This window comes from Argiope bruennichi, chromosome 10 (genome assembly GCF_947563725.1).
Source record: "Argiope bruennichi chromosome 10, qqArgBrue1.1, whole genome shotgun sequence".
NCBI lineage: Eukaryota > Metazoa > Arthropoda > Arachnida > Araneae > Araneidae > Argiope > Argiope bruennichi.
In genome coordinates, this window is record NC_079160.1 from 22,039,569 (window position 1) to 22,064,114 (window position 24,546).

A 24,546-nucleotide genomic window follows, 5' to 3' on the forward strand; every position below is an offset into this window, starting at 1 on the left:
AATAATTATTCTTTACTTGAATAAAACCCTCATAAATTAAATATTCTTAAAAATATGATGAGATAACTCTGTCCGAAATAGTTTCCTCTCGTTTTTGTCAATCTTTAAAAAGTTCAGACAACCTGTTTTCAGAAGTCGGGTTCGAACCCACGCTCTCTTTCGAGAACCACAGCTTAAGTCTGGCGCCTTAGACCGCTCAGCCATACTTTCGACACTTTATAAGCCATGCTATCGATTCGATAAATTTTCAGCAATGAATAGAGTAAAAAGACAAACCATATGTACCTGCGATAAATGAACATATCTCGAATATTGCAGCATGAACTAATTTTTTCTCCCTATCTCCGTCGAACGTATTATGAAAAGAATAATTATTCTTTACTTGAATAAAACATTCATAAATTAAATACTCTTAAAAATATGATGAGATAACTCTGTCTGAAATAGTTTAATCTCGTTTTTGTCAATCTTTAAAATGTTAAGACAACCTGTTGTCAGAAGTGGGGTTCGAACCCACGCTCTCGTTCGAGAACCAGAGCTTAAATCTGGCGCCTTAGACCGCTTGGCCATTCCGACGACGTTTTATCAGCCATGCTATCGATTCGATAAATTTTCAGCAATGAATAGAGTAAAAAGACAAACCATATGTACCTGCGATAAATGAACATATCTCGAATATTGCAGCATGAACTAATTTTTTCTCCCTATCTCCGTCGAACGTATTATGAAAAGAATAATTATTCTTTATTTGAATAAAACCGTCACAAATTAAATACTCTTAAAAATATGATGAGATAACTCTGTTTGAAATAGTTTCCTCTCGTTTTTGTCAATCTTTAAAAAGTTAAGACAACCTGTTGTCAGAAGTGGGGTTCGAACCCACGCTCTCATTCGAGAACCAGAGCTTAAATCTGGCGCCTTAGACCGCTCGGCCATTCTGACGCTGGTTTCTCAGACATGCTATCGATTCGATAAATTTTCAGCAATTAATAGAGTAAAAAAACAAACCATATGTACCTGCGATAAATTAACATATCTCGAATATTGCAGCATGAACTAATTTTTTCTACCTATCTCCATCGAACGTATTATGAAAAGAATAATTATTCTTTACTTGAATAAAACCCTCATAAATTAAATATTCTTAAAAATATGATGAGATAACTCTGTCCGAAATAGTTTCCTCTCGTTTTTGTCAATCTTTAAAAAGTTCAGACAACCTGTTTTCAGAAGTCGGGTTCGAACCCACGCTCTCTTTCGAGAACCACAGCTTAAGTCTGGCGCCTTAGACCGCTCAGCCATACTGACGACACTTTATAAGCCATGCTATCGATTCGATAAATTTTCAGCAATGAATAGAGTAAAAAGACAAACCATATGTACCTGCGATAAATGAACATATCTCGAATATTGCAGCATGAACTAATTTTTTCTCCCTATCTCCGTCGAACGTATTATGAAAAGAATAATTATTCTTTACTTGAATAAAACATTCATAAATTAAATACTCTTAAAAATATGATGAGATAACTCTGTCTGAAATAGTTTAATCTCGTTTTTGTCAATCTTTAAAATGTTAAGACAACCTGTTGTCAGAAGTGAGGCTCGAACCCACGCTCTCGTTCGAGAACCAGAGCTTAAATCTGGCGCCTTAGACCGCTTGGCCATTCCGACGACGTTTTATCAGCCATGCTATCGATTCGATAAATTTTCAGCAATGAATAGAGTAAAAAGACAAACCATATGTACCTGCGATAAATGAATATATCTCGAACATTGCAGCATGAACTAATTTTTTCTCCTTATCTCCGTCGAACGTATTATGAAAAGAATAATTATTCTTTACTTGAATAATACCCTCATAAATTAAATACTCTTTAAAATATGATGAAATAACTCTGTCTGAAATAGTTTCCTCTCGTTTTTGTCAATCTTTAAAAAGGTCAGCCAATCTGTTGTCAGAAGTGGGGTTCGAACCCACGCTCTCTTTCGAGAACCAGAGCTTAAATCTGGCGCCTTAGACCACTCGGCCATTCTGACGACGTTTTATCAGCCATGCTATCGATTCGATAAATTTTCAGCAATGAATAGAGTAAAAAGACAAACCATATGTACCTGCGATAAATGAACATATCTCGAATATTGCAGCATGAACTAATTTTTTCTCCCTATCTCCGTCGAACGTATTATGAAAAGAATAATTATTCTTTATTTGAATAAAACCGTCATAAATTAAATACTCTTAAAAATATGATGAGATAACTCTGTCTGAAATAGTTTCCTCTCGTTTTTGTCAATCTTTAAAAAGTTAAGACAACCTGTTGTCAGAAGTGGGGTTCGAACCCACGCTCTCATTCGAGAACCAGAGCTTAAATCTGGCGCCTTAGACCGCTCGGCCATTCTGACGCTGGTTTCTCAGACATGCTATCGATTCGATAAATTTTCAGCAATTAATAGAGTAAAAAAACAAACCATATGTACCTGCGATAAATTAACATATCTCTAATATTGCAGCATGAACTAATTTTTTCTACCTATCTCCGTCGAACGTATTATGAAAAGAATAATTATTCTTTACTTGAATAAAACCCTCATAAATTAAATATTCTTAAAAATATGATGAGATAACTCTGTCCGAAATAGTTTCCTCTCGTTTTTGTCAATCTTTAAAAAGTTCAGACAACCTGTTTTCAGAAGTCGGGTTCGAACCCACGCTCTCTTTCGAGAACCACAGCTTAAGTCTGGCGCCTTAGACCGCTCAGCCATACTTTCGACACTTTATAAGCCATGCTATCGATTCGATAAATTTTCAGCAATGAATAGAGTAAAAAGACAAACCATATGTACCTGCGATAAATGAACATATCTCGAATATTGCAGCATGAACTAATTTTTTCTCCCTATCTCCGTCGAACGTATTATGAAAAGAATAATTATTCTTTACTTGAATAAAACATTCATAAATTAAATACTCTTAAAAATATGATGAGATAACTCTGTCTGAAATAGTTTAATCTCGTTTTTGTCAATCTTTAAAATGTTAAGACAACCTGTTGTCAGAAGTGGGGTTCGAACCCACGCTCTCGTTCGAGAACCAGAGCTTAAATCTGGCGCCTTAGACCGCTCCGCCATTCTGACGACGTTTTAACAGCCATGCTATCGATTCGATAAATTTTCAGCAATGAATAAAGTAAAAAGACAAACCATATGTACCTGCAATAAATGAACCTATCTCGAATATTGCAGTATGAACTAATTTTTTCTCCTTATCTCCGTCGAACGTATTATGAAAAGAATAATTATTCTTTACTTGAATAAAACATTCATAAGTTAAATACTCTTAAAAATGTGATGAGATAACTCTGTCTGAAATAGTTTAATCTCGTTTTTGTCAATCTTTAAAAGGTTAAGACAACCTGTTGTCAGAAGTGGGGTTCGAACCCACGCTCTCATTCGAGAACCAGAGCTTAAATCTGGCGCCTTAGACCGCTCGGCCATTCTGACGCTGGTTTCTCAGCCATGCTATCGATTCGATAAATTTTCAGCAATGAATAGAGTAAAAAGACAAACCATATGTACCTGCGATAAATGAACATATCTCGAATATTGCAGCATGAACTAATTTTTTCTCCCTATTTCCGTCGAACGTATTATGAAAAGAATAATTATTCTTTACTTGAATAAAACTTTCATAAATTAAATACTCTTAAAAATATGACGAGATAACTCTGTCTGAAATAGTTTCCTCTCGTTTTTGTCAATCTTTAAAAAGTTCAGACAACCTGTTGTCAGAAGTGGGGTTCGAACCCACGCTCTCTTTCGAGAACCAGAGCTTAAATCTGGCGCCTTAGACCGCTCGGCCATTCTGACGACGCTTTAACAGACATGCTATCGATTCGATAAATTTTCAGCAATTAATAGAGTAAAAAGACAAACCATATGTACCTGCGATAAATGAACATATCTCGAATATTGCAGCATGAACTAATTTTTTCTCCCTATTTCCGTCGAACGTATTATGAAAAGAATAATTATTCTTTACTTGAATAAAACTTTCATAAATTAAATACTCTTAAAAATATGACGAGATAACTCTGTCTGAAATAGTTTCCTCTCGTTTTTGTCAATCTTTAAAAAGTTCAGACAACCTGTTGTCAGAAGTGGGGTTCGAACCCACGCTCTCTTTCGAGAACCAGAGCTTAAATCTGGCGCCTTAGACCGCTCGGCCATTCTGACGACGCTTTAACAGACATGCTATCGATTCGATAAATTTTCAGCAATTAATAGCGTAAAAAAACAAACCATATGTACCTGCGATAAATTAACATATCTCTAATATTGCAGCATGAACTAATTTTTTCTACCTATCTCCGCCGAACGTATTATGAAAAGAATAATTATTCTTTACTTGAATAAAACCCTCATAAATTAAATATTCTTAAAAATATGATGAGATAACTCTGTCCGAAATAGTTTCCTCTCGTTTTTGTCAATCTTTAAAAAGTTCAGACAACCTGTTTTCAGAAGTCGGGTTCGAACCCACGCTCTCTTTCGAGAACCACAGCTTAAGTCTGGCGCCTTAGACCGCTCAGCCATACTGACGACACTTTATAAGCCATGCTATCGATTCGATAAATTTTCAGCAATGAATAGAGTAAAAAGACAAACCATATGTACCTGCGATAAATGAACATATCTCGAATATTGCAGCATGAACTAATTTTTTCTCCCTATCTCCGTCGAACGTATTATGAAAAGAATAATTATTCTTTACTTGAATAAAACATTCATAAATTAAATACTCTTAAAAATATGATGAGATAACTCTGTCTGAAATAGTTTAATCTCGTTTTTGTCAATCTTTAAAATGTTAAGACAACCTGTTGTCAGAAGTGGGGTTCGAACCCACGCTCTCGTTCGAGAACCAGAGCTTAAACCTGGCGCCTTAGACCGCTCGGCCATTCCGACGACGTTTTATCAGCCATGCTATCGATTCGATAAATTTTCAGCAATGAATAGAGTAAAAAGACAAACCATATGTACCTGCGATAAATGAACATATCTCGAATATTGCAGCATGAACTAATTTTTTCTACCTATCTCCGCCGAACGTATTATGAAAAGAATAATTATTCTTTACTTGAATAAAACTTTCATAAATTAAATACTCTTAAAAATATGACGAGATAACTCTGTCTGAAATAGTTTCCTCTCGTTTTTGTCAATCTTTAAAAAGTTCAGACAACCTGTTGTCAGAAGTGGGGTTCGAACCCACGCTCTCTTTCGAGAACCAGAGCTTAAATCTGGCGCCTTAGACCGCTCGGCCATTCTGACGACGCTTTAACAGACATGCTATCGATTCGATAAATTTTCAGCAATTAATAGAGTAAAAAGACAAACCATATGTACCTGCGATAAATGAACATATCTCGAATATTGCAGCATGAACTAATTTTTTCTCCCTATTTCCGTCGAACGTATTATGAAAAGAATAATTATTCTTTACTTGAATAAAACTTTCATAAATTAAATACTCTTAAAAATATGACGAGATAACTCTGTCTGAAATAGTTTCCTCTCGTTTTTGTCAATCTTTAAAAAGTTCAGACAACCTGTTGTCAGAAGTGGGGTTCGAACCCACGCTCTCTTTCGAGAACCAGAGCTTAAATCTGGCGCCTTAGACCGCTCGGCCATTCTGACGACGCTTTAACAGACATGCTATCGATTCGATAAATTTTCAGCAATTAATAGCGTAAAAAAACAAACCATATGTACCTGCGATAAATTAACATATCTCTAATATTGCAGCATGAACTAATTTTTTCTACCTATCTCCGCCGAACGTATTATGAAAAGAATAATTATTCTTTACTTGAATAAAACCCTCATAAATTAAATATTCTTAAAAATATGATGAGATAACTCTGTCCGAAATAGTTTCCTCTCGTTTTTGTCAATCTTTAAAAAGTTCAGACAACCTGTTTTCAGAAGTCGGGTTCGAACCCACGCTCTCTTTCGAGAACCACAGCTTAAGTCTGGCGCCTTAGACCGCTCAGCCATACTGACGACACTTTATAAGCCATGCTATCGATTCGATAAATTTTCAGCAATGAATAGAGTAAAAAGACAAACCATATGTACCTGCGATAAATGAACATATCTCGAATATTGCAGCATGAACTAATTTTTTCTCCCTATCTCCGTCGAACGTATTATGAAAAGAATAATTATTCTTTACTTGAATAAAACATTCATAAATTAAATACTCTTAAAAATATGATGAGATAACTCTGTCTGAAATAGTTTAATCTCGTTTTTGTCAATCTTTAAAATGTTAAGACAACCTGTTGTCAGAAGTGGGGTTCGAACCCACGCTCTCGTTCGAGAACCAGAGCTTAAACCTGGCGCCTTAGACCGCTCGGCCATTCCGACGACGTTTTATCAGCCATGCTATCGATTCGATAAATTTTCAGCAATGAATAGAGTAAAAAGACAAACCATATGTACCTGCGATAAATGAACATATCTCGAATATTGCAGCATGAACTAATTTTTTCTCCTTATCCCCGTCGAACGTATTATGAAAAGAATAATTATTCTTTACTTGAATAAAACCCTCATAAATTAAATACTCTTAAAAATATGATGAGATAACTCTGTCTGAAATAGTTTCCTCTCGTTTTTGTCAATCTTTAAAAAGTTCAGAAACGGTGCTGTCAGAAGTGGGGTTCGAACCCACGCTCTCTTTCGAGAACCAGAGCTTAAATCTGGCGCCTTAGACCGCTCGGCCATTCCGACGACGTTTTACCAGCCATGCTATCGATTCGATAAATTTTCAGCAATGAATAGAGTAAAAAGACAAACCATATGTACCTGCGATAAATGAACATATCTCGAATATTGCAGCATGAACTAATTTTTTCTCCCTATCTCCGTCGAACGTATTATGAAAAGAATAATTATTCTTTATTTGAATAAAACCGTCATAAATTAAATACTCTTAAAAATATGATGAGATAACTCTGTCTGAAATAGTTTCCTCTCGTTTTTGTCAATCTTTAAAAAGTTAAGACAACCTGTTGTCAGAAGTGGGGTTCGAACCCACGCTCTCATTCGAGAACCAGAGCTTAAATCTGGCGCCTTAGACCGCTCGGCCATTCTGACGCTAGTTTCTCAGCCATGCTATCGATTCGATAAATTTTCAGCAATGAATAGAGTAAAAAGACAAACCATATGTACCTGCGATAAATGAACATATCTCGAATATTGCAGCATGAACTAATTTTTTCTCCCTATCTCCGTCGAACGTATTATGAAAAGAATAATTATTCTTTACTTGAATAAAACTTTCATAAATTAAATACTCTTAAAAATATGACGAGATAACTCTGTCTGAAATAGTTTCCTCTCGTTTTTGTCAATCTTTAAAAAGTTCAGACAACCTGTTGTCAGAAGTGGGGTTCGAACCCACGCTCTCTTTCGAGAACCAGAGCTTAAATCTGGCGCCTTAGACCGCTCGGCCATTCTGACGACGCTTTAACAGACATGCTATCGATTCGATAAATTTTCAGCAATTAATAGAGTAAAAAAACAAACCATATGTACCTGCGATAAATTAACATATCTCTAATATTGCAGCATGAACTAATTTTTTCTACCTATCTCCGTCGAACGTATTATGAAAAGAATAATTATTCTTTACTTGAATAAAACATTCATAAATTAAATACTCTTAAAAATATGATGAGATAACTCTGTCTGAAATAGTTTAATCTCGTTTTTGTCAATCTTTAAAATGTTAAGACAACCTGTTGTCAGAAGTGGGGTTCGAACCCACGCTCTCGTTCGAGAACCAGAGCTTAAACCTGGCGCCTTAGACCGCTCGGCCATTCCGACGACGTTTTATCAGCCATGCTATCGATTCGATAAATTTTCAGCAATGAATAGAGTAAAAAGACAAACCATATGTACCTGCGATAAATGAATATATCTCGAACATTGCAGCATGAACTAATTTTTTCTCCTTATCTCCGTCGAACGTATTATGAAAAGAATAATTATTCTTTTCTTGAATAATACCCTCATAAATTAAATACTCTTAAAAATATGATGAAATAACTCTGTCTGAAATAGTTTCCTCTCGTTTTTGTCAATCTTTAAAAAGGTCAGCCAATCTGTTGTCAGAAGTGGGGTTCGAACCCACGCTCTCTTTCGAGAACCAGAGCTTAAATCTGGCGCCTTAGACCGCTCGGCCATTCTGACGACGTTTTATCAGCCATGCTATCGATTCGATAAATTTTCAGCAATGAATAGAGTAAAAAGACAAACCATATGTACCTGCGATAAATGAACATATCTCGAATATTGCAGCATGAACTAATTTTTTCTCCCTATCTCCGTCGAACGTATTATGAAAAGAATAATTATTCTTTACTTGAATAAAACTTTCATAAATTAAATACTCTTAAAAATATGACGAGATAACTCTGTCTGAAATAGTTTCCTCTCGTTTTTGTCAATCTTTAAAAAGTTCAGACAACCTGTTGTCAGAAGTGGGGTTCGAACCCACGCTCTCTTTCGAGAACCAGAGCTTAAATCTGGCGCCTTAGACCGCTCGGCCATTCTGACGACGCTTTAACAGACATGCTATCGATTCGATAAATTTTCAGCAATTAATAGAGTAAAAAAACAAACCATATGTACCTGCGATAAATTAACATATCTCTAATATTGCAGCATGAACTAATTTTTTCTACCTATCTCCGTCGAACGTATTATGAAAAGAATAATTATTCTTTACTTGAATAAAACATTCATAAATTAAATACTCTTAAAAATATGATGAGATAACTCTGTCTGAAATAGTTTAATCTCGTTTTTGTCAATCTTTAAAATGTTAAGACAACCTGTTGTCAGAAGTGGGGTTCGAACCCACGCTCTCGTTCGAGAACCAGAGCTTAAACCTGGCGCCTTAGACCGCTCGGCCATTCCGACGACGTTTTATCAGCCATGCTATCGATTCGATAAATTTTCAGCAATGAATAGAGTAAAAAGACAAACCATATGTACCTGCGATAAATGAATATATCTCGAACATTGCAGCATGAACTAATTTTTTCTCCTTATCTCCGTCGAACGTATTATGAAAAGAATAATTATTCTTTTCTTGAATAATACCCTCATAAATTAAATACTCTTAAAAATATGATGAAATAACTCTGTCTGAAATAGTTTCCTCTCGTTTTTGTCAATCTTTAAAAAGGTCAGCCAATCTGTTGTCAGAAGTGGGGTTCGAACCCACGCTCTCTTTCGAGAACCAGAGCTTAAATCTGGCGCCTTAGACCGCTCGGCCATTCTGACGACGTTTTATCAGCCATGCTATCGATTCGATAAATTTTCAGCAATGAATAGAGTAAAAAGACAAACCATATGTACCTGCGATAAATGAACATATCTCGAATATTGCAGCATGAACTAATTTTTTCTCCCTATCTCCGTCGAACGTATTATGAAAAGAATAATTATTCTTTATTTGAATAAAACCGTCATAAATTAAATACTCTTAAAAATATGATGAGATAACTCTGTCTGAAATAGTTTCCTCTCGTTTTTGTCAATCTTTAAAAAGTTAAGACAACCTGTTGTCAGAAGTGGGGTTCGAACCCACGCTCTCTTTCGAGAACCAGAGCTTAAATCTGGCGCCTTAGACCGCTCGGCCATTCTGACGACTTTTTATCAGCCATGCTATCGATTCGATAAATTTTCATCTATGAATAGAGTAAAAAGACAAACCATATGTACCTGCGATAAATGAACATATCTCGAATATTGCAGCATGAACTAATTTTTTCTCCTTATCTGCGTCGAACGTATCTGAAAAGAATAATTATTCCTTCCTTGAATAAAACCCTCATAAATTAAATACTCTTAAAAATATGATGAGATAACTCTGTCTGAAATAGTTTCCTCTCGTTTTTGTCAATCTTTAAAAAGTTAAGACAACCTGTTGTCAGAAGTGGGGTTCGAACATACGCTCTCATTCGAGAACCAGAGCTTAAATCTGGCGCCTTAGACCGCTCTGCCATTCTGACGCTGGTTTCTCAGCCATGCTATCGATTCGATAAATTTTCAGCAATGAATAGAGTAAAAAGACAAACCATATGTACCTGCGATAAATGAACATATCTCGAATATTGCAGCATGAACTAATTTTTTCTCCCTATCTCCGTCGAACGTATTATGAAAAGAATAATTATTCTTTACTTGAATAAAACTTTCATAAATTAAATACTCTTAAAAATATGACGAGATAACTCTGTCTGAAATAGTTTCCTCTCGTTTTTGTCAATCTTTAAAAAGTTCAGACAACCTGTTGTCAGAAGTGGGGTTCGAACCCACGCTCTCTTTCGAGAACCAGAGCTTAAATCTGGCGCCTTAGACCGCTCGGCCATTCTGACGACGCTTTAACAGACATGCTATCGATTCGATAAATTTTCAGCAATTAATAGAGTAAAAAAACAAACCATATGTACCTGCGATAAATTAACATATCTCTAATATTGCAGCATGAACTAATTTTTTCTACCTATCTCCGCCGAACGTATTATGAAAAGAATAATTATTCTTTACTTGAATAAAACCCTCATAAATTAAATATTCTTAAAAATATGATGAGATAACTCTGTCCGAAATAGTTTCCTCTCGTTTTTGTCAATCTTTAAAAAGTTCAGACAACCTGTTTTCAGAAGTCGGGTTCGAAACCACGCTCTCTTTCGATAACCACAGCTTAAGTCTGGCGCCTTAGACCGCTCAGCCATACTGACGACACTTTATAAGCCATGTATCGATTCAATAAATTTTCAGCAATGAATAGAGTAAAAAGACAAACCATATGTACCTGCGATAAATGAACATATCTCGAATATTGCAGCATGAACTAATTTTTTCTCCCTATCTCCGTCGAACGTATTATGAAAAGAATAATTATTCTTTACTTGAATAAAACATTCATAAATTAAATACTCTTAAAAATATGATGAGATAACTCTGTCTGAAATAGTTTAATCTCGTTTTTGTCAATCTTTAAAATGTTAAGACAACCTGTTGTCAGAAGTGGGGTTCGAACCCACGCTCTCGTTCGAGAACCAGAGCTTAAACCTGGCGCCTTAGACCGCTCGGCCATTCCGACGACGTTTTATCAGCCATGCTATCGATTCGATAAATTTTCAGCAATGAATAGAGTAAAAAGACAAACCATATGTACCTGCGATAAATGAATATATCTCGAACATTGCAGCATGAACTAATTTTTTCTCCTTATCTCCGTCGAACGTATTATGAAAAGAATAATTATTCTTTTCTTGAATAATACCCTCATAAATTAAAGACTCTTAAAAATATGATGAAATAACTCTGTCTGAAATAGTTTCCTCTCGTTTTTGTCAATCTTTAAAAAGGTCAGCCAATCTGTTGTCAGAAGTGGGGTTCGAACCCACGCTCTCTTTCGAGAACCAGAGCTTGAATCTGGCGCCTTAGACCGCTCGGCCATTCTGACGACGTTTTATCAGCCATGCTATCGATTCGATAAATTTTCAGCAATGAATAGAGTAAAAAGACAAACCATATGTACCTGCGATAAATGAACATATCTCGAATATTGCAGCATGAACTAATTTTTTCTCCCTATCTCCGTCGAACGTATTATGAAAAGAATAATTATTCTTTATTTGAATAAAACCGTCATAAATTAAATACTCTTAAAAATATGATGAGATAACTCTGTCTGAAATAGTTTCCTCTCGTTTTTGTCAATCTTTAAAAAGTTAAGACAACCTGTTGTCAGAAGTGGGGTTCGAACCCACGCTCTCTTTCGAGAACCAGAGCTTAAATCTGGCGCCTTAGACCGCTCGGCCATTCTGACGACGTTTTATCAGCCATGCTATCGATTCGATAAATTTTCATCTATGAATAGAGTAAAAAGACAAACCATATGTACCTGCGATAAATGAACATATCTCGAATATTGCAGCATGAACTAATTTTTTCTCCTTATCTGCGTCGAACGTATCTGAAAAGAATAATTATTCCTTCCTTGAATAAAACCCTCATAAATTAAATACTCTTAAAAATATGATGAGATAACTCTGTCTGAAATAGTTTCCTCTCGTTTTTGTCAATCTTTAAAAAGTTAAGACAACCTGTTGTCAGAAGTGGGGTTCGAACATACGCTCTCATTCGAGAACCAGAGCTTAAATCTGGCGCCTTAGACCGCTCGGCCATTCTGACGCTGGTTTCTCAGCCATGCTATCGATTCGATAAATTTTCAGCAATGAATAGAGTAAAAAGACAAACCATATGTACCTGCGATAAATGAACATATCTCGAATATTGCAGCATGAACTAATTTTTTCTCCCTATCTCCGTCGAACGTATTATGAAAAGAATAATTATTCTTTACTTGAATAAAACTTTCATAAATTAAATACTCTTAAAAATATGACGAGATAACTCTGTCTGAAATAGTTTCCTCTGGTTTTTGTCAATCATTAAAAAGTTCAGACAACCTGTTGTCAGAAGTGGCGTTCGAACCCACGCTCTCTTTCGAGAACCAGAGCTTAAATCTGGCGCCTTAGACCACTCGGCCATTCTGACGACGCTTTAACAGACATGCTATCGATTCGATAAATTTTCAGCAATTAATAGAGTAAAAAAACAAACCATATGTACCTGCGATAAATTAACATATCTCTAATATTGCAGCATGAACTAATTTTTTCTACCTATCTCCGTCGAACGTATTATGAAAAGAATAATTATTCTTTACTTGAATAAAACCCTCATAAATTAAATATTCTTAAAAATATGATGAGATAACTCTGTCCGAAATAGTTTCCTCTCGTTTTTGTCAATCTTTAAAAAGTTCATACAACTTTTTTACAGAAGTCGGGTTCGAACCCACGCTCTCTTTCGAGAACCACAGCTTAAGTCTGGCGCCTTAGACCGCTCAGCCATACTGACGACACTTTATAAGCCATGCTATCGATTCGATAAATTTTCAGCAATGAATAGAGTAAAAAGACAAACCATATGTACCTGCGATAAATGAACATATCTCGAATATTGCAGCATGAACTAATTTTTTCTCCCTATCTCCATCGAACGTATTATGAAAAGAATAATTATTCTTTACTTGAATAAAACATTCATAAATTAAATACTCTTAAAAATATGATGAGATAACTCTGTCTGAAATAGTTTCCTCTCGTTTTTGTCAATCTTTAAAAAGTTAAGACAACCTGTTGTCAGAAGTGGGGTTCGAACATACGCTCTCATTCGAGAACCAGAGCTTAAATCTGGCGCCTTAGACCGCTCGGCCATTCTGACGCTGGTTTCTCAGCCATGCTATCGATTCGATAAATTTTCAGCAATGAATAGAGTAAAAAGACAAACCATATGTACCTGCGATAAATGAACATATCTCGAATATTGCAGCATGAACTAATTTTTTCTCCCTATCTCCGTCGAACGTATTATGAAAAGAATAATTATTCTTTACTTGAATAAAACTTTCATAAATTAAATACTCTTAAAAGTATGACGAGATAACTCTGTCTGAAATAGTTTCCTCTGGTTTTTGTCAATCTTTAAAAAGTTCAGACAACCTGTTGTCAGAAGTGGCGTTCGAACCCACGCTCTCTTTCGAGAAACAGAGCTTAAATCTGGCGCCTTAGACCACTCGGCCATTCTGACGACGCTTTAACAGACATGCTATCGATTCGATAAATTTTCAGCAATTAATAGAGTAAAAAAACAAACCATATGTACCTGCGATAAATTAACATATCTCTAATATTGCAGCATGAACTAATTTTTTCTACCTATCTCCGTCGAACGTATTATGAAAAGAATAATTATTCTTTACTTGAATAAAACCCTCATAAATTAAATATTCTTAAAAATATGATGAGATAACTCTGTCCGAAATAGTTTCCTCTCGTTTATGTCAATCTTTAAAAAGTTCATACAACTTTTTTACAGAAGTCGGGTTCGAACCCACGCTCTCTTCCGAGAACCACAGCTAAAGTCTGGCGCCTTAGACCGCTCAGCCATACTGACGACACTTTATAAGCCATGCTATCGATTCGATAAATTTTCAGCAATGAATAGAGTAAAAAGACAAACCATATGTACCTGCGATAAATGAACATATCTCGAATATTGCAGCATGAACTAATTTTATCTCCCTATCTCCGTCGAACGTATTATGAAAAGAATAATTATTCTTTACTTGAATAAAACATTCATAAATTAAATACTCTTAAAAATATGATGAGATAACTCTGTCTGAAATAGTTTAATCTCGTTTTTGTCAATCTTTAAAATGTTAAGACAACCTGTTGTCAGAAGTGGGGTTCGAACCCACGCTCTCGTTCGAGAACCAGAGCTTAAATCTGGCGCCTTAGACCGCTCGGCCATTCCGACGACGTTTTATCAGCCATGCTATCGATTCTATAAATTTTCAGCAATGAATAGAGTAAAAAGACAAACCATATGTACCTGCGATAAATGAATATATCTCGAACATTGCAGCATGAACTAATTTTTTCTCCTTATCTCCGTCGAACGTATTATGAAAAGAATAATTATTCTTTACTTGAATAATACCCTCATAAATTAAATACTCTTAAAAATATGATGAAATAACTCTGTCTGAAATAGTTTCCTCTCGTTTTTGTCAATCTTTAAAAAGGTCAGCCAATCTGTTGTCAGAAGTGGGGTTCGAACCCACGCTCTCTTTCGAGAACCAGAGCTTAAATCTGGCGCCTTAGACCGCTCGGCCATTCTGACGACGTTTTATCAGCCATGCTATCGATTCGATAAATTTTCAGCAATGAATAGAGTAAAAAGACAAACCATATGTACCTGCGATAAATGAACATATCTCGAATATTGCAGCATGAACTAATTTTTTCTCCCTATCTCCGTCGAACGTATTATGAAAAGAATAATTATTCTTTACTTGAATAAAACTTTCATAAATTAAATACTCTTAAAAATATGACGAGATAACTCTGTCTGAAATAGTTTCCTCTGGTTTTTGTCAATCTTTAAAAAGTTCAGACAACCTGTTGTCAGAAGTGGCGTTCGAACCCACGCTCTCTTTCGAGAACCAGAGCTTAAATCTGGCGCCTTAGACCACTCGGCCATTCTGACGACGCTTTAACAGACATGCTATCGATTCGATAAATTTTCAGCAATTAATAGAGTAAAAAAACAAACCATATGTACCTGCGATAAATTAACATATCTCTAATATTGCAGCATGAACTAATTTTTTCTACCTATCTCCGTCGAACGTATTATGAAAAGAATAATTATTCTTTACTTGAATAAAACCCTCATAAATTAAATATTCTTAAAAATATGATGAGATAACTCTGTCCGAAATAGTTTCCTCTCGTTTTTGTCAATCTTTAAAAAGTTCAGACAACCTGTTGTCAGAAGTGGCGTTCGAACCCACGCTCTCTTTCGAGAACCAGAGCTTAAATCTGGCGCCTTAGACCACTCGGCCATTCTGACGACGCTTTAACAGACATGCTATCGATTCGATAAATTTTCAGCAATTAATAGAGTAAAAAAACAAACCATATGCACCTGCGATAAATTAACATATCTCTAATATTGCAGCATGAACTAATTTTTTCTACCTATCTCCGTCGAACGTATTATGAAAAGAATAATTATTCTTTACTTGAATAAAACCCTCATAAATTAAATATTCTTAAAAATATGATGAGATAACTCTGTCCGAAATAGTTTCCTCTCGTTTTTGTCAATCTTTAAAAAGTTCATACAACTTTTTTACAGAAGTCGGGTTCGAACCCACGCTCTCTTTCGAGAACCACAGCTAAAGTCTGGCGCCTTAGACCGCTCAGCCATACTGACGACACTTTATAAGCCATGCTATCGATTCGATAAATTTTCAGCAATGAATAGAGTAAAAAGACAAACCATATGTACCTGCGATAAATGAACATATCTCGAATATTGCAGCATGAACTAATTTTATCTCCCTATCTCCGTCGAACGTATTATGAAAAGAATAATTATTCTTTACTTGAATAAAACATTCATAAATTAAATACTCTTAAAAATATGATGAGATAACTCTGTCTGAAATAGTTTAATCTCGTTTTTGTCAATCTTTAAAATGTTAAGACAACCTGTTGTCAGAAGTGGGGTTCGAACCCACGCTCTCGTTCGAGAACCAGAGCTTAAATCTGGCGCCTTAGACCGCTCGGCCATTCCGACGACGTTTTATCAGCCATGCTATCGATTCTATAAATTTTCAGCAATGAATAGAGTAAAAAGACAAACCATATGTACCTGCGATAAATGAATATATCTCGAACATTGCAGCATGAACTAATTTTTTCTCCTTATCTCCGTCGAACGTATTATGAAAAGAATAATTATTCTTTACTTGAATAATACCCTCATAAATTAAATACTCTTAAAAATATGATGAAATAACTCTGTCTGAAATAGTTTCCTCTCGTTTTTGTCAATCTTTAAAAAGGTCAGCCAATCTGTTGTCAGAAGTGGGGTTCGAACCCACGCTCTCTTTCGAGAACCAGAGCTTAAATCTGGCGCCTTAGACCGCTCGGCCATTCTGACGACGTTTTATCAGCCATGCTATCGATTCGATAAATTTTCAGCAATGAATAGAGTAAAAAGACAAACCATATGTACCTGCGATAAATGAACATATCTCGAATATTGCAGCATGAACTAATTTTTTCTCCCTATCTCCGTCGAACGTATTATGAAAAGAATAATTATTCTTTACTTGAATAAAACTTTCATAAATTAAATACTCTTAAAAATATGACGAGATAACTCTGTCTGAAATAGTTTCCTCTGGTTTTTGTCAATCATTAAAAAGTTCAGACAACCTGTTGTCAGAAGTGGCGTTCGAACCCACGCTCTCTTTCGAGAACCAGAGCTTAAATCTGGCGCCTTAGACCACTCGGCCATTCTGACGACGCTTTAACAGACATGCTATCGATTCGATAAATTTTCAGCAATTAATAGAGTAAAAAAACAAACCATATGTACCTGCGATAAATTAACATATCTCTAATATTGCAGCATGAACTAATTTTTTCTACCTATCTCCGTCGAACGTATTATGAAAAGAATAATTATTCTTTACTTGAATAAAACCCTCATAAATTAAATATTCTTAAAAATATGATGAGATAACTCTGTCCGAAATAGTTTCCTCTCGTTTTTGTCAATCTTTAAAAAGTTCATACAACTTTTTTACAGAAGTCGGGTTCGAACCCACGCTCTCTTTCGAGAACCACAGCTTAAGTCTGGCGCCTTAGACCGCTCAGCCATACTGACGACACTTTATAAGCCATGCTATCGATTCGATAAATTTTCAGCAATGAATAGAGTAAAAAGACAAACCATATGTACCTGCGATAAATGAACATATCTCGAATATTGCAGCATGAACTAATTTTTTCTCCCTATCTCCATCGAACGTATTATGAAAAGAATAATTATTCTTTACTTGAATAAAACATTCATAAATTAAATACTCTTAAAAATATGATGAGATAACTCTGTCTGAAATAGTTTCCTCTCGTTTTTGTCAATCTTTAAAAAGTTAAGACAACCTGTTGTCAGAAGTGGGGTTCGAACATACGCTCTCATTCGAGAACCAGAGCTTAAATCTGGCGCCTTATACCGCTCGGCCATTCTGACGCTGGTTTCTCAGCCATGCTATCGATTCGATAAATTTTCAGCAATGAATAGAGTAAAAAGACAAACCATATGTACCTGCGATAAATGAACATATCTCGAATATTGCAGCATGAACTAATTTTTTCTCCCTATCTCCGTCGAACGTATTATGAAAAGAATAATTATTCTTTACTTGAATAAAACTTTCATAAATTAAATACTCTTAAAAGTATGACGAGATAACTCTGTCTGAAATAGTTTCCTCTGGTTTTTGTCAATCTTTAAAAAGTTCAGACAACCTGTTGTCAGAAGTGGCGTTCGAACCCACGCTCTCTTTCGAGAAACAGAGCTTAAATCTGGCGCCTTAGACCACTCGGCCATTCTGACGACGCTTTAACAGACATGCTATCGATTCGATAAATTTTCAGCAATTAATAGAGTAAAAAAACAAACCATATGTACCTGCGATAAATTAACATATCTCTAATATTGCAGCATGAACTAATTTTTTCTACCTATCTCCGTCGAACGTATTATGAAAAGAATAATTATTCTTTACTTGAATAAAACCCTCATAAATTAAATATTCTTAAAAATATGATGAGATAACTCTGTCCGAAATAGTTTCCTCTCGTTTTTGTCAATCTTTAAAAAGTTCATACAACTTTTTTACAGAAGTCGGGTTCGAACCCACGCTCTCTTCCGAGAACCACAGCTAAAGTCTGGCGCCTTAGACCGCTCAGCCATACTGACGACACTTTATAAGCCATGCTATCGATTCGATAAATTTTCAGCAATGAATAGAGTAAAAAGACAAACCATATGTACCTGCGATAAATGAACATATCTCGAATATTGCAGCATGAACTAATTTTATCTCCCTATCTCCGTCGAACGTATTATGAAAAGAATAATTATTCTTTACTTGAATAAAACATTCATAAATTAAATACTCTTAAAAATATGATGAGATAACTCTGTCTGAAATAGTTTAATCTCGTTTTTGTCAATCTTTAAAATGTTAAGACAACCTGTTGTCAGAAGTGGGGTTCGAACCCACGCTCTCGTTCGAGAACCAGAGCTTAAATCTGGCGCCTTAGACCGCTCGGCCATTCCGACGACGTTTTATCAGCCATGCTATCGATTCTATAAATTTTCAGCAATGAATAGAGTAAAAAGACAAACCATATGTACCTGCGATAAATGAATATATCTCGAACATTGCAGCATGAACTAATTTTTTCTCCTTATCTCCGTCGAACGTATTATGAAAAGAATAATTATTCTTTACTTGAATAATACCCTCATAAATTAAATACTCTTAAAAATATGATGAAATAACTCTGTCTGAAATAGTTTCCTCTCGTTTTTGTCAATCTTTAAAAAGGTCAGCCAATCTGTTGTCAGAAGTGGGGTTCGAACCCACGCTCTCTTTCGAGAACCAGAGCTTAAATCTGGCGCCTTAGACCGCTCGGCCATTCTGACGACGTTTTATCAGCCATGCTATCGATTCGATAAATTTTCAGCAATGAATAGAGTAAAAAGACAAACCATATGTACCTGCGATAAATGAACATATCTCGAATATTGCAGCATGAACTAATTTTTTCTCCCTATCTCCGTCGAACGTATTATGAAAAGAATAATTATTCTTTACTTGAATAAAACTTTCATAAATTAAATACTCTTAAAAATATGACGAGATAACTCTGTCTGAAATAGTTTCCTCTGGTTTTTGTCAATCTTTAAAAAGTTCAGACAACCTGTTGTCAGAAGTGGCGTTCGAACCCACGCTCTCTTTCGAGAACCAGAGCTTAAATCTGGCGCCTTAGACCACTCGGCCATTCTGACGACGCTTTAACAGACATGCTATCGATTCGATAAATTTTCAGCAATTAATAGAGTAAAAAAACAAACCATATGTACCTGCGATAAATTAACATATCTCTAATATTGCAGCATGAACTAATTTTTTCTACCTATCTCCGTCGAACGTATTATGAAAAGAATAATTATTCTTTACTTGAATAAAACCCTCATAAATTAAATATTCTTAAAAATATGATGAGATAACTCTGTCCGAAATAGTTTCCTCTCGTTTTTGTCAATCTTTAAAAAGTTCAGACAACCTGTTGTCAGAAGTGGCGTTCGAACCCACGCTCTCTTTCGAGAACCAGAGCTTAAATCTGGCGCCTTAGACCACTCGGCCATTCTGACGACGCTTTAACAGACATGCTATCGATTCGATAAATTTTCAGCAATTAATAGAGTAAAAAAACAAACCATATGTACCTGCGATAAATTAACATATCTCTAATATTGCAGCATGAACTAATTTTTTCTACCTATCTCCGTCGAACGTATTATGAAAAGAATAATTATTCTTTACTTGAATAAAACCCTCATAAATTAAATATTCTTAAAAATATGATGAGATAACTCTGTCCGAAATAGTTTCCTCTCGTTTTTGTCAATCTTTAAAAAGTTCATACAACTTTTTTACAGAAGTCGGGTTCGAACCCACGCTCTCTTTCGAGAACCACAGCTAAAGTCTGGCGCCTTAGACCGCTCAGCCATACTGACGACACTTTATAAGCCATGCTATCGATTCGATAAATTTTCAGCAATGAATAGAGTAAAAAGACAAACCATATGTACCTGCGATAAATGAACATATCTCGAATATTGCAGCATGAACTAATTTTATCTCCCTATCTCCGTCGAACGTATTATGAAAAGAATAATTATTCTTTACTTGAATAAAACATTCATAAATTAAATACTCTTAAAAATATGATGAGATAACTCTGTCTGAAATAGTTTAATCTCGTTTTTGTCAATCTTTAAAATGTTAAGACAACCTGTTGTCAGAAGTGGGGTTCGAACCCACGCTCTCGTTCGAGAACCAGAGCTTAAATCTGGCGCCTTAGACCGCTCGGCCATTCCGACGACGTTTTATCAGCCATGCTATCGATTCTATAAATTTTCAGCAATGAATAGAGTAAAAAGACAAACCATATGTACCTGCGATAAATGAATATATCTCGAACATTGCAGCATGAACTAATTTTTTCTCCTTATCTCCGTCGAACGTATTATGAAAAGAATAATTATTCTTTACTTGAATAATACCCTCATAAATTAAATACTCTTAAAAATATGATGAAATAACTCTGTCTGAAATAGTTTCCTCTCGTTTTTGTCAATCTTTAAAAAGGTCAGCCAATCTGTTGTCAGAAGTGGGGTTCGAACCCACGCTCTCTTTCGAGAACCAGAGCTTAAATCTGGCGCCTTAGACCGCTCGGCCATTCTGACGACGTTTTATCAGCCATGCTATCGATTCGATAAATTTTCAGCAATGAATAGAGTAAAAAGACAAACCATATGTACCTGCGATAAATGAACATATCTCGAATATTGCAGCATGAACTAATTTTTTCTCCCTATCTCCGTCGAACGTATTATGAAAAGAATAATTATTCTTTACTTGAATAAAACTTTCATAAATTAAATACTCTTAAAAATATGACGAGATAACTCTGTCTGAAATAGTTTCCTCTGGTTTTTGTCAATCTTTAAAAAGTTCAGACAACCTGTTGTCAGAAGTGGCGTTCGAACCCACGCTCTCTTTCGAGAACCAGAGCTTAAATCTGGCGCCTTAGACCACTCGGCCATTCTGACGACGCTTTAACAGACATGCTATCGATTCGATAAATTTTCAGCAATTAATAGAGTAAAAAAACAAACCATATGTACCTGCGATAAATGAACATATCTCGAATATTGCAGCATGAACTAATTTTATCTCCCTATCTCCGTCGAACGTATTATGAAAAGAATAATTATTCTTTACTTGAATAAAACATTCATAAATTAAATACTCTTAAAAATATGATGAGATAACTCTGTCTGAAATAGTTTAATCTCGTTTTTGTCAATCTTTAAAATGTTAAGACAACCTGTTGTCAGAAGTGGGGTTCGAACCCACGCTCTCGTTCGAGAACCAGAGCTTAAATCTGGCGCCTTAGACCGCTCGGCCATTCCGACGACGTTTTATCAGCCATGCTATCGATTCTATAAATTTTCAGCAATGAATAGAGTAAAAAGACAAACCATATGTACCTGCGATAAATGAATATATCTCGAACATTGCAGCATGAACTAATTTTTTCTCCTTATCTCCGTCGAACGTATTATGAAAAGAATAATTATTCTTTACTTGAATAATACCCTCATAAATTAAATACTCTTAAAAATATGATGAAATAACTCTGTCTGAAATAGTTTCCTCTCGTTTTTGTCAATCTTTAAAAAGGTCAGCCAATCTGTTGTCAGAAGTGGGGTTCGAACCCACGCTCTCTTTCGAGAACCAGAGCTTAAATCTGGCGCCTTAGACCGCTCGGCCATTCTGACGACGTTTTATCAGCCATGCTATCGATTCGATAAATTTTCAGCAATGAATAGAGTAAAAAGACAAACCATATGTACCTGCGATAAATGAACATATCTCGAATATTGCAGCATGAACTAATTTTTTCTCCCTATCTCCGTCGAACGTATTATGAAAAGAATAATTATTCTTTACTTGAATAAAACTTTCATAAATTAAATACTCTTAAAAATATGACGAGATAACTCTGTCTGAAATAGTTTCCTCTGGTTTTTGTCAATCTTTAAAAAGTTCAGACAACCTGTTGTCAGAAGTGGCGTTCGAACCCACGCTCTCTTTCGAGAACCAGAGCTTAAATCTGGCGCCTTAGACCACTCGGCCATTCTGACGACGCTTTAACAGACATGCTATCGATTCGATAAATTTTTAGCAATTAATAGAGTAAAAAAACAAACCATATGTACCTGCGATAAATTAACATATCTCTAATATTGCAGCATGAACTAATTTTTTCTACCTATCTCCGTCGAACGTATTATGAAAAGAATAATTATTCTTTACTTGAATAAAACCCTCATAAATTAAATATTCTTAAAAATATGATGAGATAACTCTGTCCGAAATAGTTTCCTCTCGTTTTTGTCAATCTTTAAAAAGTTCATACAACTTTTTTACAGAAGTCGGGTTCGAACCCACGCTCTCTTTCGAGAACCACAGCTAAAGTCTGGCGCCTTAGACCGCTCAGCCATACTGACGACACTTTATAAGCCATGCTATCGATTCGATAAATTTTCAGCAATGAATAGAGTAAAAAGACAAACCATATGTACCTGCGATAAATGAACATATCTCGAATATTGCAGCATGAACTAATTTTATCTCCCTATCTCCGTCGAACGTATTATGAATAGAATAATTATTCTTTACTTGAATAAAACATTCATAAATTAAATACTCTTAAAAATATGATGAGATAACTCTGTCTGAAATAGTTTAATCTCGTTTTTGTCAATCTTTAAAATGTTAAGACAACCTGTTGTCAGAAGTGGGGTTCGAACCCACGCTCTCGTTCGAGAACGAGGGCTTAAATCTGGCGCCTTAGACCGCTCGGCCATTCCGACGACGTTTTATCAGCCATGCTATCGATTCTATAAATTTTCAGCAATGAATAGAGTAAAAAGACAAACCATATGTACCTGCGATAAATGAATATATCTCGAACATTGCAGCATGAACTAATTTTTTCTCCTTATCTCCGTCGAACGTATTATGAAAAGAATAATTATTCTTTACTTGAATAATACCCTCATAAATTAAATACTCTTAAAAATATGATGAAATAACTCTGTCTGAAATAGTTTCCTCTCGTTTTTGTCAATCTTTAAAAAGTTCAGAAACGGTGCTGTCAGAAGTGGGGTTCGAACCCACGCTCTCTTTCGAGAACCAGAGCTTAAATCTGGCGCCTTAGACCGCTCGGCCATTCTGACGACGTTTTATCAGCCATGCTATCGATTCGATAAATTTTCAGCAATGAATAGAGTAAAAAGACAAACCATATGTACCTGCGATAAATGAACATATCTCGAATATTGCAGCATGAACTAATTTTTTCTCCCTATCTCCATCGAACGTATTATGAAAAGAATAATTATTCTTTATTTGAATAAAACCGTCATAAATTAAATACTCTTAAAAATATGATGAGATAACTCTGTCTGAAATAGTTTCCTCTCGTTTTTGTCAATCTTTAAAAAGTTAAGACAACCTGTTGTCAGAAGTGGGGTTCGAACCCACGCTCTCTTTCGAGAACCAGAGCTTATATCTGGCGCCTTTGACCGCTCGGCCATTCTGACGACGTTTTATCAGCCATGCTATCGATTCGATAAATTTTCATCTATGAATAGAGTAAAAAGACAAACCATATGTACCTGCGATAACAGAACATATCTCGAAAATTGCAGCATGAACTAATTTTTTCTCCTTATCTGCGTCGAACGTATTATGAAAAGAATAATTATTCTTTCCTTGAATAAAACCCTCATAAATTAAATACTCTTAAAAATATGATGAGATAACTCTGTCTGAAATAGTTTCCTCTCGTTTTTGTCAATCTTTAAAAAGTTCAGAAACGGTGCTGTCAGAAGTGGGGTTCGAACCCACGCTCTCTTTCGAGAACCAGAGCTTAAATCTGGCGCCTTAGACCGCTCGGCCATTCTGACGCTGCTTTATCAGCCATGCTATCGATTCGATAAATTTTCAACAATGAATAGAATGAAAAGACAAACCATATGTACCTGCGATAAATTAACATATCTCGAATATTGCAGCATGAACTAATTTTTTCTCCCTATCTCCGTCGAACGTATTATGAAAAGAATAATTATTCTTTACTTGAATAAAAC

General features: G+C 35.4%; 53 non-coding genes across 53 annotated transcripts; all 53 read right to left on the minus strand.

Moving 5' to 3' along the window:
- Positions 1-492: 492 nt before the first annotated feature.
- Trnal-uaa (transfer RNA leucine (anticodon UAA)) lies at positions 493-576 on the minus strand. Its single transcript has one exon. It is a non-coding gene; the product is annotated as a tRNA-Leu (tRNA).
- Positions 577-858: 282 nt separating this feature from the next.
- Trnal-uaa (transfer RNA leucine (anticodon UAA)) lies at positions 859-942 on the minus strand. Its single transcript has one exon. It is a non-coding gene; the product is annotated as a tRNA-Leu (tRNA).
- A 648-nt stretch (positions 943-1,590) lies between these two features.
- Positions 1,591-1,674, minus strand: Trnal-uaa (transfer RNA leucine (anticodon UAA)). The gene has a single exon. It is a non-coding gene; the product is annotated as a tRNA-Leu (tRNA).
- A 282-nt stretch (positions 1,675-1,956) lies between these two features.
- Positions 1,957-2,040, minus strand: Trnal-uaa (transfer RNA leucine (anticodon UAA)). The gene has a single exon. It is a non-coding gene; the product is annotated as a tRNA-Leu (tRNA).
- A 282-nt stretch (positions 2,041-2,322) lies between these two features.
- Positions 2,323-2,406, minus strand: Trnal-uaa (transfer RNA leucine (anticodon UAA)). The gene has a single exon. It is a non-coding gene; the product is annotated as a tRNA-Leu (tRNA).
- A 648-nt stretch (positions 2,407-3,054) lies between these two features.
- On the minus strand, positions 3,055-3,138 carry Trnal-uaa (transfer RNA leucine (anticodon UAA)). The gene has a single exon. It is a non-coding gene; the product is annotated as a tRNA-Leu (tRNA).
- A 282-nt stretch (positions 3,139-3,420) lies between these two features.
- On the minus strand, positions 3,421-3,504 carry Trnal-uaa (transfer RNA leucine (anticodon UAA)). Its single transcript has one exon. It is a non-coding gene; the product is annotated as a tRNA-Leu (tRNA).
- Positions 3,505-3,786: 282 nt separating this feature from the next.
- Trnal-uaa (transfer RNA leucine (anticodon UAA)) lies at positions 3,787-3,870 on the minus strand. Its single transcript has one exon. It is a non-coding gene; the product is annotated as a tRNA-Leu (tRNA).
- Positions 3,871-4,152: 282 nt separating this feature from the next.
- On the minus strand, positions 4,153-4,236 carry Trnal-uaa (transfer RNA leucine (anticodon UAA)). Its single transcript has one exon. It is a non-coding gene; the product is annotated as a tRNA-Leu (tRNA).
- Positions 4,237-4,884: 648 nt separating this feature from the next.
- Trnal-uaa (transfer RNA leucine (anticodon UAA)) lies at positions 4,885-4,968 on the minus strand. Its single transcript has one exon. It is a non-coding gene; the product is annotated as a tRNA-Leu (tRNA).
- Positions 4,969-5,250: 282 nt separating this feature from the next.
- On the minus strand, positions 5,251-5,334 carry Trnal-uaa (transfer RNA leucine (anticodon UAA)). The gene has a single exon. It is a non-coding gene; the product is annotated as a tRNA-Leu (tRNA).
- A 282-nt stretch (positions 5,335-5,616) lies between these two features.
- Positions 5,617-5,700, minus strand: Trnal-uaa (transfer RNA leucine (anticodon UAA)). The gene has a single exon. It is a non-coding gene; the product is annotated as a tRNA-Leu (tRNA).
- A 648-nt stretch (positions 5,701-6,348) lies between these two features.
- Positions 6,349-6,432, minus strand: Trnal-uaa (transfer RNA leucine (anticodon UAA)). The gene has a single exon. It is a non-coding gene; the product is annotated as a tRNA-Leu (tRNA).
- A 282-nt stretch (positions 6,433-6,714) lies between these two features.
- On the minus strand, positions 6,715-6,798 carry Trnal-uaa (transfer RNA leucine (anticodon UAA)). The gene has a single exon. It is a non-coding gene; the product is annotated as a tRNA-Leu (tRNA).
- Positions 6,799-7,080: 282 nt separating this feature from the next.
- On the minus strand, positions 7,081-7,164 carry Trnal-uaa (transfer RNA leucine (anticodon UAA)). Its single transcript has one exon. It is a non-coding gene; the product is annotated as a tRNA-Leu (tRNA).
- A 282-nt stretch (positions 7,165-7,446) lies between these two features.
- Trnal-uaa (transfer RNA leucine (anticodon UAA)) lies at positions 7,447-7,530 on the minus strand. Its single transcript has one exon. It is a non-coding gene; the product is annotated as a tRNA-Leu (tRNA).
- A 282-nt stretch (positions 7,531-7,812) lies between these two features.
- Positions 7,813-7,896, minus strand: Trnal-uaa (transfer RNA leucine (anticodon UAA)). The gene has a single exon. It is a non-coding gene; the product is annotated as a tRNA-Leu (tRNA).
- Positions 7,897-8,178: 282 nt separating this feature from the next.
- On the minus strand, positions 8,179-8,262 carry Trnal-uaa (transfer RNA leucine (anticodon UAA)). Its single transcript has one exon. It is a non-coding gene; the product is annotated as a tRNA-Leu (tRNA).
- A 282-nt stretch (positions 8,263-8,544) lies between these two features.
- On the minus strand, positions 8,545-8,628 carry Trnal-uaa (transfer RNA leucine (anticodon UAA)). The gene has a single exon. It is a non-coding gene; the product is annotated as a tRNA-Leu (tRNA).
- Positions 8,629-8,910: 282 nt separating this feature from the next.
- Positions 8,911-8,994, minus strand: Trnal-uaa (transfer RNA leucine (anticodon UAA)). Its single transcript has one exon. It is a non-coding gene; the product is annotated as a tRNA-Leu (tRNA).
- Positions 8,995-9,276: 282 nt separating this feature from the next.
- On the minus strand, positions 9,277-9,360 carry Trnal-uaa (transfer RNA leucine (anticodon UAA)). Its single transcript has one exon. It is a non-coding gene; the product is annotated as a tRNA-Leu (tRNA).
- Positions 9,361-9,642: 282 nt separating this feature from the next.
- Trnal-uaa (transfer RNA leucine (anticodon UAA)) lies at positions 9,643-9,726 on the minus strand. The gene has a single exon. It is a non-coding gene; the product is annotated as a tRNA-Leu (tRNA).
- A 647-nt stretch (positions 9,727-10,373) lies between these two features.
- Trnal-uaa (transfer RNA leucine (anticodon UAA)) lies at positions 10,374-10,457 on the minus strand. The gene has a single exon. It is a non-coding gene; the product is annotated as a tRNA-Leu (tRNA).
- Positions 10,458-11,104: 647 nt separating this feature from the next.
- Trnal-uaa (transfer RNA leucine (anticodon UAA)) lies at positions 11,105-11,188 on the minus strand. Its single transcript has one exon. It is a non-coding gene; the product is annotated as a tRNA-Leu (tRNA).
- A 282-nt stretch (positions 11,189-11,470) lies between these two features.
- Positions 11,471-11,554, minus strand: Trnal-caa (transfer RNA leucine (anticodon CAA)). Its single transcript has one exon. It is a non-coding gene; the product is annotated as a tRNA-Leu (tRNA).
- Positions 11,555-11,836: 282 nt separating this feature from the next.
- Positions 11,837-11,920, minus strand: Trnal-uaa (transfer RNA leucine (anticodon UAA)). The gene has a single exon. It is a non-coding gene; the product is annotated as a tRNA-Leu (tRNA).
- A 281-nt stretch (positions 11,921-12,201) lies between these two features.
- Trnal-uaa (transfer RNA leucine (anticodon UAA)) lies at positions 12,202-12,285 on the minus strand. Its single transcript has one exon. It is a non-coding gene; the product is annotated as a tRNA-Leu (tRNA).
- Positions 12,286-12,567: 282 nt separating this feature from the next.
- Trnal-uaa (transfer RNA leucine (anticodon UAA)) lies at positions 12,568-12,651 on the minus strand. The gene has a single exon. It is a non-coding gene; the product is annotated as a tRNA-Leu (tRNA).
- A 648-nt stretch (positions 12,652-13,299) lies between these two features.
- Positions 13,300-13,383, minus strand: Trnal-uaa (transfer RNA leucine (anticodon UAA)). Its single transcript has one exon. It is a non-coding gene; the product is annotated as a tRNA-Leu (tRNA).
- A 282-nt stretch (positions 13,384-13,665) lies between these two features.
- Positions 13,666-13,749, minus strand: Trnal-uaa (transfer RNA leucine (anticodon UAA)). Its single transcript has one exon. It is a non-coding gene; the product is annotated as a tRNA-Leu (tRNA).
- A 648-nt stretch (positions 13,750-14,397) lies between these two features.
- On the minus strand, positions 14,398-14,481 carry Trnal-uaa (transfer RNA leucine (anticodon UAA)). Its single transcript has one exon. It is a non-coding gene; the product is annotated as a tRNA-Leu (tRNA).
- Positions 14,482-14,763: 282 nt separating this feature from the next.
- On the minus strand, positions 14,764-14,847 carry Trnal-uaa (transfer RNA leucine (anticodon UAA)). The gene has a single exon. It is a non-coding gene; the product is annotated as a tRNA-Leu (tRNA).
- A 282-nt stretch (positions 14,848-15,129) lies between these two features.
- Positions 15,130-15,213, minus strand: Trnal-uaa (transfer RNA leucine (anticodon UAA)). The gene has a single exon. It is a non-coding gene; the product is annotated as a tRNA-Leu (tRNA).
- Positions 15,214-15,495: 282 nt separating this feature from the next.
- On the minus strand, positions 15,496-15,579 carry Trnal-uaa (transfer RNA leucine (anticodon UAA)). Its single transcript has one exon. It is a non-coding gene; the product is annotated as a tRNA-Leu (tRNA).
- A 648-nt stretch (positions 15,580-16,227) lies between these two features.
- Trnal-uaa (transfer RNA leucine (anticodon UAA)) lies at positions 16,228-16,311 on the minus strand. Its single transcript has one exon. It is a non-coding gene; the product is annotated as a tRNA-Leu (tRNA).
- A 282-nt stretch (positions 16,312-16,593) lies between these two features.
- Positions 16,594-16,677, minus strand: Trnal-uaa (transfer RNA leucine (anticodon UAA)). The gene has a single exon. It is a non-coding gene; the product is annotated as a tRNA-Leu (tRNA).
- A 282-nt stretch (positions 16,678-16,959) lies between these two features.
- On the minus strand, positions 16,960-17,043 carry Trnal-uaa (transfer RNA leucine (anticodon UAA)). Its single transcript has one exon. It is a non-coding gene; the product is annotated as a tRNA-Leu (tRNA).
- A 648-nt stretch (positions 17,044-17,691) lies between these two features.
- Trnal-uaa (transfer RNA leucine (anticodon UAA)) lies at positions 17,692-17,775 on the minus strand. The gene has a single exon. It is a non-coding gene; the product is annotated as a tRNA-Leu (tRNA).
- A 282-nt stretch (positions 17,776-18,057) lies between these two features.
- On the minus strand, positions 18,058-18,141 carry Trnal-uaa (transfer RNA leucine (anticodon UAA)). The gene has a single exon. It is a non-coding gene; the product is annotated as a tRNA-Leu (tRNA).
- Positions 18,142-18,789: 648 nt separating this feature from the next.
- Positions 18,790-18,873, minus strand: Trnal-uaa (transfer RNA leucine (anticodon UAA)). Its single transcript has one exon. It is a non-coding gene; the product is annotated as a tRNA-Leu (tRNA).
- A 282-nt stretch (positions 18,874-19,155) lies between these two features.
- Trnal-uaa (transfer RNA leucine (anticodon UAA)) lies at positions 19,156-19,239 on the minus strand. Its single transcript has one exon. It is a non-coding gene; the product is annotated as a tRNA-Leu (tRNA).
- A 282-nt stretch (positions 19,240-19,521) lies between these two features.
- Positions 19,522-19,605, minus strand: Trnal-uaa (transfer RNA leucine (anticodon UAA)). The gene has a single exon. It is a non-coding gene; the product is annotated as a tRNA-Leu (tRNA).
- A 282-nt stretch (positions 19,606-19,887) lies between these two features.
- On the minus strand, positions 19,888-19,971 carry Trnal-uaa (transfer RNA leucine (anticodon UAA)). The gene has a single exon. It is a non-coding gene; the product is annotated as a tRNA-Leu (tRNA).
- A 648-nt stretch (positions 19,972-20,619) lies between these two features.
- Positions 20,620-20,703, minus strand: Trnal-uaa (transfer RNA leucine (anticodon UAA)). Its single transcript has one exon. It is a non-coding gene; the product is annotated as a tRNA-Leu (tRNA).
- Positions 20,704-20,985: 282 nt separating this feature from the next.
- On the minus strand, positions 20,986-21,069 carry Trnal-uaa (transfer RNA leucine (anticodon UAA)). The gene has a single exon. It is a non-coding gene; the product is annotated as a tRNA-Leu (tRNA).
- Positions 21,070-21,351: 282 nt separating this feature from the next.
- Trnal-uaa (transfer RNA leucine (anticodon UAA)) lies at positions 21,352-21,435 on the minus strand. Its single transcript has one exon. It is a non-coding gene; the product is annotated as a tRNA-Leu (tRNA).
- A 282-nt stretch (positions 21,436-21,717) lies between these two features.
- Positions 21,718-21,801, minus strand: Trnal-uaa (transfer RNA leucine (anticodon UAA)). Its single transcript has one exon. It is a non-coding gene; the product is annotated as a tRNA-Leu (tRNA).
- A 282-nt stretch (positions 21,802-22,083) lies between these two features.
- Trnal-uaa (transfer RNA leucine (anticodon UAA)) lies at positions 22,084-22,167 on the minus strand. Its single transcript has one exon. It is a non-coding gene; the product is annotated as a tRNA-Leu (tRNA).
- Positions 22,168-22,449: 282 nt separating this feature from the next.
- Trnal-uaa (transfer RNA leucine (anticodon UAA)) lies at positions 22,450-22,533 on the minus strand. Its single transcript has one exon. It is a non-coding gene; the product is annotated as a tRNA-Leu (tRNA).
- A 648-nt stretch (positions 22,534-23,181) lies between these two features.
- Positions 23,182-23,265, minus strand: Trnal-uaa (transfer RNA leucine (anticodon UAA)). Its single transcript has one exon. It is a non-coding gene; the product is annotated as a tRNA-Leu (tRNA).
- Positions 23,266-23,547: 282 nt separating this feature from the next.
- Trnal-uaa (transfer RNA leucine (anticodon UAA)) lies at positions 23,548-23,631 on the minus strand. The gene has a single exon. It is a non-coding gene; the product is annotated as a tRNA-Leu (tRNA).
- Positions 23,632-23,913: 282 nt separating this feature from the next.
- Positions 23,914-23,997, minus strand: Trnal-uaa (transfer RNA leucine (anticodon UAA)). Its single transcript has one exon. It is a non-coding gene; the product is annotated as a tRNA-Leu (tRNA).
- A 282-nt stretch (positions 23,998-24,279) lies between these two features.
- On the minus strand, positions 24,280-24,363 carry Trnal-uaa (transfer RNA leucine (anticodon UAA)). The gene has a single exon. It is a non-coding gene; the product is annotated as a tRNA-Leu (tRNA).
- Between the last annotated feature and the right edge of the window lie 183 nt (positions 24,364-24,546).